The sequence below is a fragment of the Labeo rohita genome, chromosome 5, assembly GCF_022985175.1.
Source record: "Labeo rohita strain BAU-BD-2019 chromosome 5, IGBB_LRoh.1.0, whole genome shotgun sequence".
Taxonomy (NCBI): domain Eukaryota; kingdom Metazoa; phylum Chordata; class Actinopteri; order Cypriniformes; family Cyprinidae; genus Labeo; species Labeo rohita.
The window spans coordinates 26728146-26744705 of record NC_066873.1 but is presented as its reverse complement, the minus strand read 5'-3'; the positions used below and the strand labels follow the sequence as shown (position 1 = coordinate 26744705).

General features: G+C 36.8%; 1 long non-coding RNA gene across 1 annotated transcript in view; it reads right to left on the bottom strand.

The window, feature by feature from the left end:
- The window catches only part of LOC127164921 (uncharacterized), a 38501-nt gene extending 30859 nt beyond the window's left edge, over window positions 1–7642 (bottom strand). Inside the window, exon 1 of the long non-coding RNA XR_007827720.1 lies at window positions 7564–7642. This is a non-coding gene — a long non-coding RNA (uncharacterized LOC127164921). The remainder of the gene's footprint in view (window positions 1–7563) is intronic.
- Between the last annotated feature and the right edge of the window lie 8918 nt (window positions 7643–16560).

The following is a 16560-nucleotide window of genomic DNA, read 5'->3' as shown; positions in this document are numbered from 1 at the left end:
CTAACCCACAGGCCTCTCTGTCTGCTGCTGAGCTTTGGAAACAGCTGTGCAGTCATAACAGAGTGTGTGCCCAGACTCAACTCATGTTTTTTGTTGCTTCAAAGGCAATCTGATACACCATCCCCTGAAACACGCAGACACAGTCACACGCACATGCTTGCCCACATGTATATTCACAGTGAGCACAAACGGTGCTAAGATGAAATGTTCAGGATACCACTCTTCTGTCTTGCCAAAATCTAAAACCACATAATTAAGAGAAATTATCTTTAGTCCAGGATACTTTACAATTTCAGGTGCATAAGATAAACTGTACAAACATGGAATTATTTGAACATTTCCTTTTTACCTACATTAACCTCTACAACTTCACCTACATTAACTGCTACTAACTACAAAAAACGTAACTACACATATAATTCACTGCAGTTTCTGATTAATATGAACATTAGTGACAGTAAAACAACAACTTTCAGTCCTTTTCACACAAATTACATTTACGTGGGCAAATCATCAATTAATAAAGACTCATTCTCACAAGGTTCCTTGCTCAGTAGTATGTTTTGACTTCAAAATGCTTTTACCATAGTGCATGATTTGTAAACCTTTATATTTTGGTATCTGACGATAAAAACTCAAAGATTTGTAGAAGCAAGCTATAATAGCATGACTGCCTGCAATTTTGTTTTTATCTCATGTTTGCTTTTATTAACACTAGGGCTGTCATTAACGATTATTTTGGTAATCAAATAATCTGTTGATTATTCTGAGTTAATCTGACGATTACTCAAGTAATCAGATATTTTTTTGTAAAAGACCTAAGTGAACAATAGCCTTTAAAATGACTTAAAAAAACAATTTTACGCAATAAGGCAATAATAATTAGTTTAAATTAAGTCTCAAAAGCAAGTAATCATATGGTTTTATTGAAAACTATTAAAATACATTATTTTAAACAGTAGAGCTAACGTACATTACGCATTCTAACAAATTTCATCTGCTGCAATACGTACAACAACCAACATATTAAAGTTGCTAGTTTCTCAGATAAAAACTGAGCACACTTTTATCGCAACTAACTGGACAATTCACTCTGAAAGTGTCGTAAAACCTGCCAAACCAACAAAATGTTGCCACAGGTATGTTGTTTCAATGAGTCTGGGTTGAAACTAAAAGAAGATGCATGAAAAGATAGAATATCGAAGATCCAACTTTGAACCTGGCTAATAAAAACATTAAATTCAGACACATTAATGGAAAAACATGACAATTTTGGGCAAGGTTGTGTGCCTCTGACTTTCTGATTTTTCAATTAGAGGAAAATGGCATGAAATTGGTAAGATTACCTTGTAGAGTGAATTGTAAGTGCACTTTTAAAGGCTGATTCATGCCTTTTACAGGCTTACAGGACTTCCATGGGCTCCTAATAATTTTCAAATATGTTTAATTGGTTTCCGTTGGCTCGAGTTCATTAACTGCAGGTAACTCATATTTGATAAGCTGGTGTGAGTTTCAAAGCCCTGACAGTTTCATTTAAACAAAGCCACCGCTGACAATGAGAAAAGATACCAAAAATGTGACGTTCCTCTCAGAGGGAAGGCACCCTGCTGTCTGCAGAGAGAACAAGTACATTAACTTTTTATGCATAGACTGTTAAGGCTACTTGATTTTAGCCCAATTTTGGCAAGATGTACTTGACGTGGGTGTCGCGGGGCTTTGTAAATGCCAATGGGCGTCGGGATGCAAGATTCAATCATTTCATCTTGTGTAGTGTGTCATAGTGGACCACAACCAATGACAACACTTCACAATGTCACCACAGAAAGACAAGCATGTTTCATTTTTTTTCGTCATCTACGACGAGTTCTGTCACACCTGTGACACTGACCAATAGGAGCACAGGAGCGCCTTCATACGTGATTTCAAACATGCCAAAACGAAAGAGAGACAATGTGAGCGGTCCTTTTAGGTGGAATTTTACAATGGAGGAAATGTTCGTGGAGCTATGTCAATAATACTTCTGCATTTATGATGTTTCCTACCGGGAGTGAAAGAAGGTCAAATAAAAACTATTTCACCTCAGTTCTCTTTGACAGTCCATCCTGTCCTTTCATGCAATCCAGATTTGTGTCCACTGTCAGATTTTTCTTTTTTGGGCTTTTCTAACAAGACAGAGCAAAAAACTCTGTTTGCTAGCCATTGTTTACACTCATGGCACCTTCTGTCTAGTCCTGCCGTATCGATGAAAGCACGCATGTCGTTAAAGACGGCAAGCGATGAATGGTCGGGTAACAACGTGTAGTCTGACATGTTTTTTGTTCAGGACACAAGAGTGACTATCATAACCGTCAAACAAATTGTGTCTGAACCGGGCTTTATAAGTAACTATGACCATCAATAGCGGAATTTACTCTAAAACTCCTTATATCAGCAAAAAACTGTACCTAGGGAACAATATTTTCACCTACTATCTTATGGGGAATAAATAATGTATTTTATTGACTTTTGACAAAATAAAAAGTACAAGTATGGTTTAATATGACACCATCTTACATCATGTAAACAAGCTATTTTATATCCAACTATGTGTCTTTAAACCCGTTCGTAATTTCTAAATTATTTTTCTACTTAATTGCAGACTTTACAGCTAGTTTGAAGAAGTGTGCCTATATCAAATTGCTAAGAACGGGAGAAACTGCAACACACAACATGGAGGATCCAAGACAGCTCTGATGATGCATTTTACACCTTCTAAATAAAATAAATAATCACCAATTGGTATAGTCATTGCGTGACTGCAGCTGCCACTGAAAGCATCAATTATGACTGCACATGCGCACTGGCAGGACCAAACTGAAATATCTGCTTAAAGAGATGAAAATTCTGTCATTAATTACTCACTATCACGTCATTCCAAACCTGTCAGACCTTTGTTCATCTTCGGCACACAAATTAAAAGAATCTGAGAGCTTTCTGACCCTGCATAGACAGCAACGCAGGCCTAGAAAATTAGTAAGGACATCATTAAAATAATCCATGTGACATTAGTGGTTCAACCGTAATTTTTATGAAGCTACGACTAGGGGTGCACCAATCCAATATTCAGTATCGGTAACGCTCTGATACTGGCATTTTCTGCGCTGCGCTGTGACTCCGTGTTGCTTCAAGCGCATCATTCTTCACACAGGATGTGCATAAGTGCTCTGTGCCGCTCTGTATTTGGAGCCTTTCGTATCATAATACTTTTGCGCAATGAAAGATTATTAATAGCCTTTCTTGTTTGTCATACCTATCATATGTTGCTGCCTCATGACTGTGCTATACATCTAAAAGAAATGTCTTTTAATTTATAGTTTATATTTATATATAATGTTTATATATATTAATGTATTTTACAAAAATACAAAGAGCAATGTGCAACATTTTACTAGATTTAGTCCTACACTTACTCACTTTTATTTGTTCCCCACTAAATAATGTTTTTTTTCACTAAAAGGTTAGATTTTATAAATGATTGTGCACTCATGATTATTATAGAGTAACTTTTGCTACTGAATTATCCACTAACCTAGTTTGTAACAGTATTTTTGTCATGGATTATGACTACGTATTTTTTCGTTTGCCGTTTTTCTTTATAACAAAGTTGTCTATATTTAGTAGATTGTGTGCTAGACACAAAATAGTGATGATCAGGTCAACACACACTGAGGTATAGAAATATAAAAAAACTGATATCGATATCAATCCGACATGGTATTGGCCGACACTCAAAATTTTTAGTTTCTGAAAAAGTGGTATCGAGTCAGTCCCACTTGCAATAAAGACACAGCGCATCCGGCTTCTACATCAGAACGCTAGTTCTAATATCAGCAGAACCAATAATTCATGTTCCTAAGATGAATAAAGGTCTTTTGGGTTTGGAACAACACAAGGTTGAGTAATTAATGACAGAAGTTTCATTTTTTGGTGAACTCTAGAGCCAATCTCTTTAAGAGCTACTTGAGTACACGAAAACAAATAAAATGTTAAAAATATGAGTTTTTAACTCATTCAAATAGATAGAGTTGGTCTTGCTTGGCCAAAATAGCTGCCCGGAGGCACTGCAAATATGGCCGCCGAGTCAATTGACTTTTCTTGAAAGGGACTTTGTTTAAAACTAGTTTTACAATCATTAGTGTATCCCTGACATCACCTTCTACTATTAATTCACCTAGTTCACAATGAAACGACCTTTTAAGGTCTTAAATTTAGGACACGCTTCTTTTGTCCATCCGATACGTTAAACACATGCAAACGCGCTGAAATGTCAGCGTTAATCTCTAATGAACAAGCCAAAGACAAACTGCTAGTTTAAACAAAGCGAAACGCTGGTAGAAGCAGCACGCTAGGCTTTCTTTTGCGCTCTCCTTCCCTCCCTCCCTCCCTCCCCCAGCAAGTCGAACACATAGGGAGAGAAAGGGAGAGATAGAGCGAAATACCGAGAACGCAGGCACACAAAGGCGGGCGCTAGCTTTCCATCGCTGGCTTACTAATCGGCTCCTTTGTTGTGCTCGATGCATGCCTGTCCCTGTCACATGACCGCGTTTCCATGGCTACCGAGGTCTGAGTAATCATTTGCGCAATGACCTTTATTCCCTTGAGGGAAGAGGAGGGGGAGGTTAGAATGAAAGCAGAGCCAGCAAAAGCAGGGAGAGGCGGAGGGAGGAAGGGAGGGGGGAGAACTGGTGAGCAGCGGAGCGAGGCAGTGGGGACCTAGACAAGAAAAAGAGGAGAAGGAAAAAAGCAAACTGATTTTCTCTTAGCAGTACTGAGAAGAATCCGTTGGGTTTGGTTAGATAACGAACAGAGCGCACAAAAACAGGCTGAGAGGGAGAGGAGGGAACGAGGGATGGATGCAGCGCCGCTGGAAGAGATAGCTAGAGATAGAGACGGGCCAACTGTGGGAAAAGAGGAATGAGCTTTGCGCTCAAGCCGCTTGAATGAAAGAGCCTTATAAACCCAACGGCAGCCTCTCTATGCTCCGACGGTTCCCACGTCGAAGAAAAACACGCTAGCTGCAAACGCTACCGCCAAACCAGCGCTGGACACGGTTCGAGCGCAAGACTAATAGTCTACCGGCGACTGCGCAAACTCTGTGACGATAATCACTTCTGAAATCTCCCACACATGAACGTTATGCCTGAGAGATGAATAATGATCACGGTGGAATACATGCTAAATGCTTATTGCTGATGAGCACCTTTGTTTACATCTACTCCCCAGCTACGCTGTAGCCGTCACACGGAATGAGCCCGGCACGGATGACACATGCTGACAGTCTAAGCTCAGTCATGTTTGGGTCACTGAGTTTCTCATTCGTTCTCTTTTTTCGCTTAGTTGTTTCTGCTTTGCCCTTTTCTGATGAGTATTATGCTAATGCTTTCGAGAGAAAATTCAGTTAGCTGCTCTCTTCGCGCACACACTCGCAGATTCAAGAGGACAGCCTATTGTCTCTCTCAAAGCAGTTTTACACGTATACTGTATGGAGGGTTTAAAAGCATAAACATGGCTTTTTTCAAGGACAGGAGTGTTTATTTAGAGACACCAATTTTGCTTGGAGTGATCACTTCTTATAATTGAAGTTTTAGTAACAATTCACACTCCTTCCTTGAGGGGGCAGTAGTCTACTTTTCCGACAGCTCGCTTAATGGTTCTTTGGGCCAGTGAAAGGTTTTTTGTGTGTGAAAATGCTGCCGAAAGGGCTGTACCCTAGTAAATAAGTAATAGATTTAAAATGCATTTATTTCCTACTAAGTATAATTCAAGTCTATTAACATAATTACTGACATATTGCTCAAGACTGATATAAAAATTTTAATTAAACTTTATTTGGATTACTACTTGTGCACAATGCACATTACTTAATATTTAGCCTAAAATGTATTTTGATGTCACTGTTAATGACGACTGTATGATCTTTGAATAATATCGGTCTTTAAATGCAAAATATTTAAAGTGTAACTAATATAAACTTGCAATAGTTCCCCTTTTTTTTTTAGCAAAATCAAATATACTTAAGTATATCTTTAGTTGGACTTCAGCACAATTAAAGTGCATTAAGTACAAAATTAGTTATTCCAATCTAGCAGACTTTAAATATACCAGTTTAGTATACTAAAAGTACAACTACAGGGTATTTTTATTAAGTACATAATATGTAAATGTATTTGCAGTATTCTTAGCATTAAATAAATGTATTTTAAATCGTTTTAGTATATTTATTTTTCACTCTGATGTGAAAAAGTTGTACTCTTCAGTAGATTTGAATCTCAAACACAGATTTATCTTCAAAAGCAATGTAAAATGACAAATAATCAGCAAGTATTTGCTCCAGGATGATATGTGTACAATTTAGCTAGAGAATGGTTTAAAGAAAGTTCACCCAAAAATAAAAATTCATCATTTACTCACTCTCATGTTGTGGCTTTCATTGTATAGACAAACATTTATCTTTTGTGTTCAGTCAGTCAGGTTTGGAATGACACAAAAGTGGGTAAATTATAGTTTTCACATTTGACTAAACTACTCCTTTTAGGCAGTCAGGCATAGTAAGTTTATTTTTCCAAGACTTCATGAAAATAGTTGTATGGTTGTAGTTCTAGAACACAGAAGGACATGCACGCACTTTGTTGTCTCCTATAGAGTTTTGACTGTTGATTGTAAGCAGGCCATTGTGCCGTTCAGCCTTCGGCAAGGACACCTTCCCTAAGACCACAGAAACATAAGGATTCACCATGCAGACCTCAAGAGAATGAATAGCACCTTCCTTGAACACCAATCAGACACACTATGCACACACCAAACACGCATACACACACTCTCTTTTTCTTTCTTGCTCTCTATCATGCTCCTTGACAAACACATGCTCATTTTCTTCACACACACACAAACATCCACTCTCTTCCATACAAATCACACGGACAGACACACACACAGACTCTGCCTATCTAAAAAGACACACCAGCCAGCTGGGACACTCAGTAAAGGAGAGAGAGAGAGAATATTGGGCAGGAAGTAGCGCGGTTGGGTGTTTGATGGGGTCGGCAAGACCGTTAATCACAGAAATGGTTCTGTTAGCCATGACAGCTGAATCCACGGCAAAGCGCACAGGACGACGCTGGCATACACATGACGTCATCCTTCCTTCCAGATCCCCTGGATTAATATTCCAATAATAGGAGAGCAGGGCTGGCTGAAGGTTGAGACGACATCCCTCCATGCATTACTCACCGTTTCACCACATGACCTGGGCAACCCAGCACTCACATGGCTTGGAGTGCTACACGACGATAGGCTTTCTGTTGCCAGTGTACAGTATAATAATATATACTTTGCTAAACTGTTTCTTGTAGTGGTAAGAGTATAGAGCTTTTACTACATGTAAGCCTTCTATTATGACTTATTTACAGCTATTAAGTCAACAGGTCAGCTTGATAAATTGTTTCTTAGTTATAACCACACCTGCACATATATCCAAGGTCTGAATAAGGAACCATTCATTTACATTGTTGAGGGTAAGCTCACCTGAAGGCCACCCCTCCTCCAACACATTTGCTGTGTTCTCCCCCATCCACGCTTCCTCTGCAGCTGTCGACCCCCCTGACCTCCTGGTCAAATCAATAGCTCTCCCTCTCAGGCCTTCTGCTGGCAGGTAATTGCTAGTCAACGTTCCCTCACCTAGACAAAAGCTAACCAGGAGAGATGAATACTTAATCCAGTGCAAGTACAAATATAGTGCAAAAATCTAAATACAATATACACATATCCAGGGCTGGATAGATTACTTATAAATGAGTTAGTCTGTTACTGATTACATGATGAAAACTGTAACCAGTGTTGGGAAAAGTTACTTTTAAAAGTAATGCATTACAATATTGCGTTACTCCCTAAAAAAGTAACTAATTACGTTACTTAGTTACTTTTTATGGAAAGTAATGTGTTATGTTACTTTTGCATTACTTTTTAAATCTGGGCAGGGCTTGCTTGTTTGTTTTTAATATAAGAAAGTTAAAATATTTTATTTATATAGTACTATTTTCGGCAAATATAAAAGCCCTATCACAACAAAATCCTCAGGCTGAAGGAAAAGTAAATTTATGTCTCTACAGTAGAACGCAGAAGAATAAAGTTCAACACTCTTTGGCAATAATAAAAAAAAAGAAAGAAAAGAAAAACAAATGTTAGCCTATCTTGAATAATTTTTGTTTATTAGTATGGTTGGATTGGATCACCAAAGGTCAGCATCAAATGGAATTAGATACATAAAGGATATTTGTATTAGTTAACATATTTAATTATTGCAGGTTGCATTATATTCTGTTGCATTTCACTGTTTTAATTCATTTTGAGGAATACATAGTCTGTTTTTTGTTTTTTTTTTGTGAGTGAAATTAATTAATGCATGTTTACATGTTTACATTGCATGTTTATTCTAGAACTAAAGTAACATCTTACTCCCGATTTCTCTCAACATAGGGACAGGAGAGCTTACAATCAAAAAATGTGAAAAAAGTAACTGGCATTACATATTTGAAAAAGTAACGCAGATATTTTTCTTGTAAATTAAAAAGTAATGTGTTACTTATTAGTTACTTAAAAAAAGTAATCTGATTACATAACTTGTGTTACTTGTAATGCGTTACCCCCAGTACTGTTCTAGATTACTCATTTTAGGTAATGTAATCTGACTACTTTTTAGAGTACTTTTAGATTACTTTTTTTTTTTAATCAAACTTTAAAACTTAACATGAAACATTGATATAAAAAAGCAAAGAGAAAGAAAATGTTTCACTTTTTGATGTCAACACCATAAAATGCATTAAACATTATATTAGTGAGCTGACAGAGAGTGAACAGTGAGTTGATTAAAAACCCAATAATTAATTAAATCATAAAAATGTAAATACTACTACTAATAATAAATTAAATGAAATTAAACACTTGAATATTAAAAATATTAATATTTTATTTGTTTACCTGCAGGTTGATGTGACCATTAACCAACATCTGAGAACTGTAAACATGTGAATAAGTTGTTAAATTATTGAAATATTAACTTCATTAGTGATATTTCAAGCAAATATTGTATTTTAAAGGGTGACAAAAACATTTGGGAATCCCTGCATTAAACGCACATTAATAAAGAAACAACAACATGCCAAAAGTCTTTCAGGTTTGAAATATTTTTGCCTATACTTCCAGAATCAATAAATCATGAATAATTACCTCCATTGTGTGAATATCATGTAATCCAATCCATAAAAAAGTAACTGTAATCTGTTTTAAAATGTATTTTTAAATGTAATATACTCTAATTATAAGTACTTAAATTTTGGAATCTGATGGAATCCCTAATTCAGACTACATGGAATAAGTAACTACCCAGCACTGCACATATCTACTTTATTTATTATATGATTTTTTCCAAATACATTAATACTTTTATTCATCACAAACTTATTTTGATTAAAAGTAAAATAAATGGCATTTCAAAAGGTTCCAAAGATTTCAGTTTTAAATAAATGCTGTTGAACTTTCTACAAAAATATACAAATATTACCTAGCACAACAATTTTCAACACTAATAATCAGAAATGTTTTCTTGAGAACCTAATCATATTAGAATAATTTCTAAAGGATCATGTGACAATGAAGATTGGAGTAATGGCTGCTGAAATCAGTTTTGTTATCACAGTAATAAATTATATTCAAAACAGAAAATTATTCTTAATATAATAATATTTTTTTTACATTACTACCATTTTTACTGCATTTTTTCATCAAATAAATGCTGCCTATATATATATATATGACTTGTGGTATGTCATTCAAACGGCTGTCTGTCTGTTGAACCAGTTGCTCTTTGACACCAGACAAGGTCACGTGCATAAAAAGCAGAATCTCCTTGACTAAGGGGATCCACTTTGAAGGCCTATGGGGAGCTGAGGAAGGTTAACTGATTATGTGGGTATGTGTTCATGAGAAAAAAAAACAGAACTAGGTATGTAAAGCGAGAGAAAGAACTTCTTCTGTGCCCTATGCTTTCGGTTTAAAAACAGAGCCTCCATTGTGTCGCTACAGCCTCTGGCAAGAGTTGGAGCTCAAGTCTATGACTGACAATGAAAGGGCCTTAGAACCGTATGAAGTTCAAGCTGCAGCTCTGTGTATGTGTTCGTGCCTCCGCGCTTGCTGGGGGAGGTGGTGGGGCTGGTTCAGACACCAGTGCTACATGATTCACTCCACAAGACATCTGGCAAAACTGAGCAATTTGGCTGTGTATGCCTGGTTTCCCAGCAACTCGCTCCTGTGGCCCAGTTCAAGAAGCCACAGCTAAAGGAGGAGATGAAATAGGCTTTTGGGTTTTTTTCTCCAGGAAGGTCACAGAATGGAACTGGTCCTGTGATAGAAAGAAATACTTGTTATTAACTAAATACAGCTGAGGTTGAGGCTGCATCTGATAATATCAAGCCAGCCAATCTCCTTATATCTATTTCCACTGAGGTAAAACCAAACAAAACTAACCAAATATCACTGACATCACTGAAAACAAATGCTGCTTACCAGCTGTGCTGGTCTTTCCACTGGACGGCCTGTTCATTTCTTGCTTGCGGTATTGTAAGATAACACTGCAAACATGTATGTTTGAACATAGTACTGCAAGCAAGCAGTCTGTTTATCCTGAAGTTCAGCCAACATACAGTATTAAAATTTTGTGTAATAAGTAGTCTAGATGGCAGCTGGATGCAGAAAGAGTGCAAACGTTATTGTTGCAGGTATGACTGCCAGGATTAAATAAACTTTATCCTTTGAACACTCTTGTTTGTGACAGTAAAGACTTTTGAACAGTCCACAAAAAAATATTAAGCAGCACAACTGTTCCCAGCATTGTTTTTGTAAGATCATGTGACACCTTAAGACTGGCTGCTGAAAATTCTTAAATATACAGATAGTTCACCCAAAAATGAAAATTCTGTCATCAATTACTCACCCTCATGTCGTTCCAAACCCGTAAAACCTTCGTTCATCTTTGGAACACAAATTAAGATATTTTAAGAGCTTTCTGACCTTGCACAGACAGCAATGCAACTACCATGTTCAAGGCTCAGAAAGGTAGTACGGACATCGAAAAAAAAGTCCATGTGACATCAGTGGTTTAACCGTAATTTTATGAAGCTACGAGAATACTTTTTGTGCGCAGAGAAAACAAAAACAATGACTTTATTCAACAATTTCTTCTCTTCCCAAATTACAAAACAAAAGAAAACAGCTTTTGGATTTCATAAAAATATCTTAATTTGAGTTATGAACATGAACAAAGGTCTTACAGGTTTGGAACAACATGAGGATGAGAACTTAATGACAGAATTTTCATTTTTGGGTGAACTAACCCTTTGAATTGTAATGGTACGTCTTTCTAAATATTACTGTTTTTACTGTATTTTGATCAAATAAATGCAGTGTAGGTGTCATAAGAGATTTCTTCTGAAAACATTACTAAAATTCAAACTTTTGAAGGGTAATCTGTTTCCAATTTTTCCAATTTATTTTTTTTCAAAAATTAACATCAGCTACAGAATTTCTGTCCCTTTTCTGTTGAATGACAGCAGCACTTGAGCTCCATGTCCAAGTGTCAAACCTGTTGATCATGTTCTCCAGCATGATTTAAGATCATCCAAAGAGCATTGTGTGCTTCAATAAAAGCAAGAACATTTGACATCTGCATAGAGTCACATGGTACATGTAAATTTGTTAATTCAATAACTACAATCTAGAATCTCCATCACATAACATTTGTATTTGATTTTTTTTTTAAACCCAGCTTTGTTTATTTCCAACAAAGTCTAAATTAGATTCTTTCAATGTGGTTTTGGACTTTTGCACCCTATGTCTACATTATCAAACTTATCTTTAAAATGTCTAGAAAGTGAAACTGAAAAGAGTTTTCTATTTCACAGAAAGAAAAGGGAAATGGAAAGAATGGGGTTTAAAGAAAGAAACGGTCAGTTCATCCATCTGCCAAGCTAAATCTGGTACCTCCCTCTATCCATCTTTTGACCACAGCTGTTTAATCCCCCACTTTCCAATCGTTTGCACACGCACACGTACACGCACACGCACACAATAAGACCCCCCGTGTGGTCACCACCCAACGCTGTCTCAGTGAGATAAAGCAGTCATTGACAGCCACGTGTCTCAGTGTTGAAGTCTGTGTGCAGACCAAGTGTCCAGACAGCTGACCAGACATCAGTCTGCCAACCAGCCAGCAGACACACATACATGCAGCTCAATGGGACATGATGAACCAGGATTAGCATTGGATTTCACCTAGAAACACTCATATGCAGTGCCGACGCTGGTGTCTAATCTAGACCCGTTTTGTGCATTTCCACCAAAGAAAAGGTTGTTCTGAGCCTGTTGCTAGACATGTTGTCTACATTTGTCATGCTACTTCAGCCATTTTTTTCTCACTCCATCTAAATGAAAATACTTTTATTTACAAGTATCTTACAAATGAATACTTTTTTATGTTTTACTTTTAAATAACTTCAAAAGCCAGCTATCAGGGTAAGAAATTAACTTTTCCATTAATTGGGCAATATTTGCCCCCTGGAACTGACTTTCAGGGGTACTTTTTACCATATTTTGGTTAAACCCATATGTTGCCTTTAATGTCAAATACATATATTTACTCAATTAGTTTAATCAATATTATAAAACAGATAGTTCCGGTCCTTTATTCTGATTGGTTGAGCCGTGTTCTAAGCTGTTATAAATTACAAACATACACCTTTGTTTACTTCTGTGTGTTGCTTGGCAACCACTTTCTTGCAACCACAACTGTTTCTGAGGAACTACATTGTTTGGTGGAAGAATACTGTTTTTATTCATATCATTACACATTATTTGCTCTGTTTTATTTTGTGAAACCTTACTACGTACATGGAATAACCATTTTATAAAAGCAGTAAGCCCCATGAAGTCGTGATTTACAGTGAATTTATAACAGCTAAGGGAGTTTTAGGCACTCCGCTTCACATCATGCCTAACAACGCCCATTAGCTTTTATAAATTCACTGTAAACCACTGCTTCTTGGGGCTTATTGGTTTATTTTAAACTGTTGTTAATAACAATATACTGTTTAAAATTGTGTTTAAGTTATACATTAAAAACCAGTAAAAAGTAAAAAACAGTAGCTCATAGGGCTGCAATATTATGACAAAAATCATTATTGTATATTATTGCTCTTTATATTGTTATAATGATTATTAATATCAATATAGAAACCAATATATGTTCTTGTTTTGTTTTGGGCACGTCACTTTCTGGCTTTACAGACAAACATGTCCATGACGTTAGTCTAGCACAAATTCTGCAAAAACTCCAGCTGGGGTTTTTCAGCACTGACTAATCTAAGTGCCTCTGATTGGCCAATGCATTCCTAGGTTCAGCAGAAATGTGTTTGATTGGTTACAAGGCTCAACACTGCACAAAATTAAGTAAAAGCAATCTGATGCAGTGTGAGCAAATCTAAATGTTATTTTGCGAATTTCTTCCATAATAAGTTGTTTAATTTTGTGCCCCTTTGTCTTAAAATTATGGGGTTATTTTGTTCATTTTGGCTGCATTTTTTTTTACAACAACCTCGTTAACTTCCAAACCTGCAGCCTATGATGGAAAAGATGCTGAAATAAACTATTTTCTATGTAAAAATATGTTCTCAAAACCAATAGTAATACTTAATAGTAATTAGTCATCGTTGAAATCTCAAGTTGGAGGAAACATGGGCAGGGCTCTAATAAAATGTAAAAGATTCCCAGGCTGGGGAACAGCACCAGCACTATTTTGGTGGAAAATGGAGGTTAGAATAATAAGTTCACATCTTATGTAGACAGTCTTCTGGCTTTGACAAGAAACGACTGTCTGACGTACATGTAAAGCAACCGAACAGAATTCATTTCGCTTTAAGCAGCAAGTGGGTTTACTAAAAACAGATTATATCACAATAAGCCAAGTTGGAAAACACAAATTTAATTATTGCCACAGGATTTTCCATGAGTCAAAACAGAAAAACAGTGGAAATTCTAGTGTATAGACAAGCTATGCAAAGCTAGTCAATCAAATAAGAACAGGTTATTTTCCTCCAGTATTTGACATTTTTGTGTGCAATATTCATTTGACAGTAAAATGAATGTACTGAGGGTGGTGTGCAGGTGTGGGGTCTGAGGCTGCAGCTAGCATAAAGTTCACCTCTTTTAATAGCTGTGCCACTATTAGCTGTAATTTTGTTAGATGCATTACATAACAGCAACTGGCCTCATCATACACTACTATTCAAAAGTTTGTGGTTAGTAAGATTTCGAAGGAAATGAATGCTTTTATTCAACAAGAATGTGTTAAACTAATCAAAAGTGACAGTAAAGAGTTTCATAATGTTGCAAAATATTTCTATTTCAATTGATTGCTGTTTCTACACGACCAGTCAAAAAGACACTGAAGACTGGAGTAATGATGCTGAAAATGTAGATTTGATCACAGGAATAAATTACATTCTAAAATATATTTAAATAGAACACCGTTATTTTATATATTAAAAATATATAAAAATTATACTGTTTTTGCTGTACATTGGATCAAATAAATGCAGGCTTGGTGAGCAGAAGAGACTTCTTTAAAAAACATTAAAAATCTTACAGTTCAAAAACTTTTGACTGGTAGTGTAATTATCAAAAAATTCTTTAAAAACAGTTTTCACAAAAACATTAAGCAGCATAACTGTTTTCAACTGATAAAAATACATTTTCTTGAGCACTGAATAAGCTTATTAGAATGCTTTTTTAAAAGATCATGTGACACTGAAGACTAGAGTAACGGCTGCTGAAAATTCAGCTTTGCTATTTCAGGAATGAATTAAATTTTAAAATATATTCAAATAGAAAACAGCGATTTTAAATGGTAATATTTAAAGTCTACAGAGAACAGCAGTTCACATAAGAGTGTCCGAATTTTGTGTAGTTTCATTAATGTTTTTAATTTCAATCAATATTTTAGTACAGTACTTATGAGCAAGTAATGTCATTAGCACATAGGTCAAAGGTGAACCTATGCGCCATACCATGTTTCAGAAAGCGAATCACATCCATTTCTCAGTCCTTCACTATCTCCTTCCCTCTCTTCCCTCTTGGTTGCACTGTGTACTCGCTCTTCTCCTTCTTTCTCTGGAACGTTCCACCCTCCCTCCCTCTCTCTCCCAGTCTCCTCTACATTCACTCCTCTTCCTCTCCTCTGTTTTCTCCAGGGTCATTGCAATTACTCCTCTCTCCTTCACTCTCTCCCTCTCTCTGTCTGTTTCACTCTCCCTTTTCTATTCTCTCATCGTATACATGCGAGATATACTAAACGCGTCTCTCTTCTGAAGTCTCTACATCTTTCGCCTCCTCGACTGTAGATCTTTTTGTTCTCTCCTCGTCTCATTTACTTTCCTCTTTTCTTTGGACTTTTCTCTCGCTCATAGTTTTCTTCCAATTATTTAGCCCGTACACCTCGTTTCATGCGTTCTCTCTCTCTGGTATGGGGAGGAAAGCGCTGCTGCAGGACTGCAGGGCTCAGCAAAGCCACATTCTATTTTCTGCCACTTCCTCTTCCTCTTCCAACCGTTTCTATGGTTACAGCAGGAGCCCACAGAGGCCGCTCCCTCCTCAGTCATGGAAGAGGAGCCAGGGTTATCACTCTCCTTTCTCTAGAATTCTATTTCTTTTTCACTCTTATCTCTCACTCTCTCTATATTTATATCACTCCGTCCATGCATTTCCGGGTGTCTTCTCTCGTTACATTGCACTCGCTCACTCTTCGTGTCCTTTGTGACTCCACTCTCCTTTATACTTTCTCCCATTCGTTTCATTGATTTGACGTCTTCTCTTTTACTCAATTTTCTAATTTCAAAGTAAAAGTTCAAAGTATTTTTATACATGCAATTTTTATCAAGACATCAGATATACAAAAAAATGACAGTAACTGTCCTTCCCTTCAAGGTTTTTGGTTCTGTCAGCTGTTTGGGGCCAACATACATAGGAGAGATGCTTCTTCAAGGGCAAGAAGAAAAACGCGACCTCTGTTCCATTACAGAGACACACCAAACCAACCACCTGCTGAGTTACACTCACAAACACGGAGCGTGGTGACATTTCTTGGCGATGACAGGGAGAGGTAACCAACACCGCTTGCAGTGGATTTCAACAGGCATGACGTTCATTTTAAAACGGGGCCTGTGCGATGCGCCACATGAGTCACTGGGCAAAGGTCAATGACAATGAGAAGGCAGCAAATTCTTCTCCATCTTTGCTCACACAAGCGGCCATTAACGTGCATAAACATTGCTTCATGTCTACTCTTCAGGGTCTCTTGCTCAATAGTGCCAGTTCCCTGAAGTAGCTCTATTTGAGCCAGACTGTAAAATGTTGTGATTTCTTTCTTCGCAGTGCACTGTTATATTTCATGAACTTCATTACTTGGCACTTCATTCT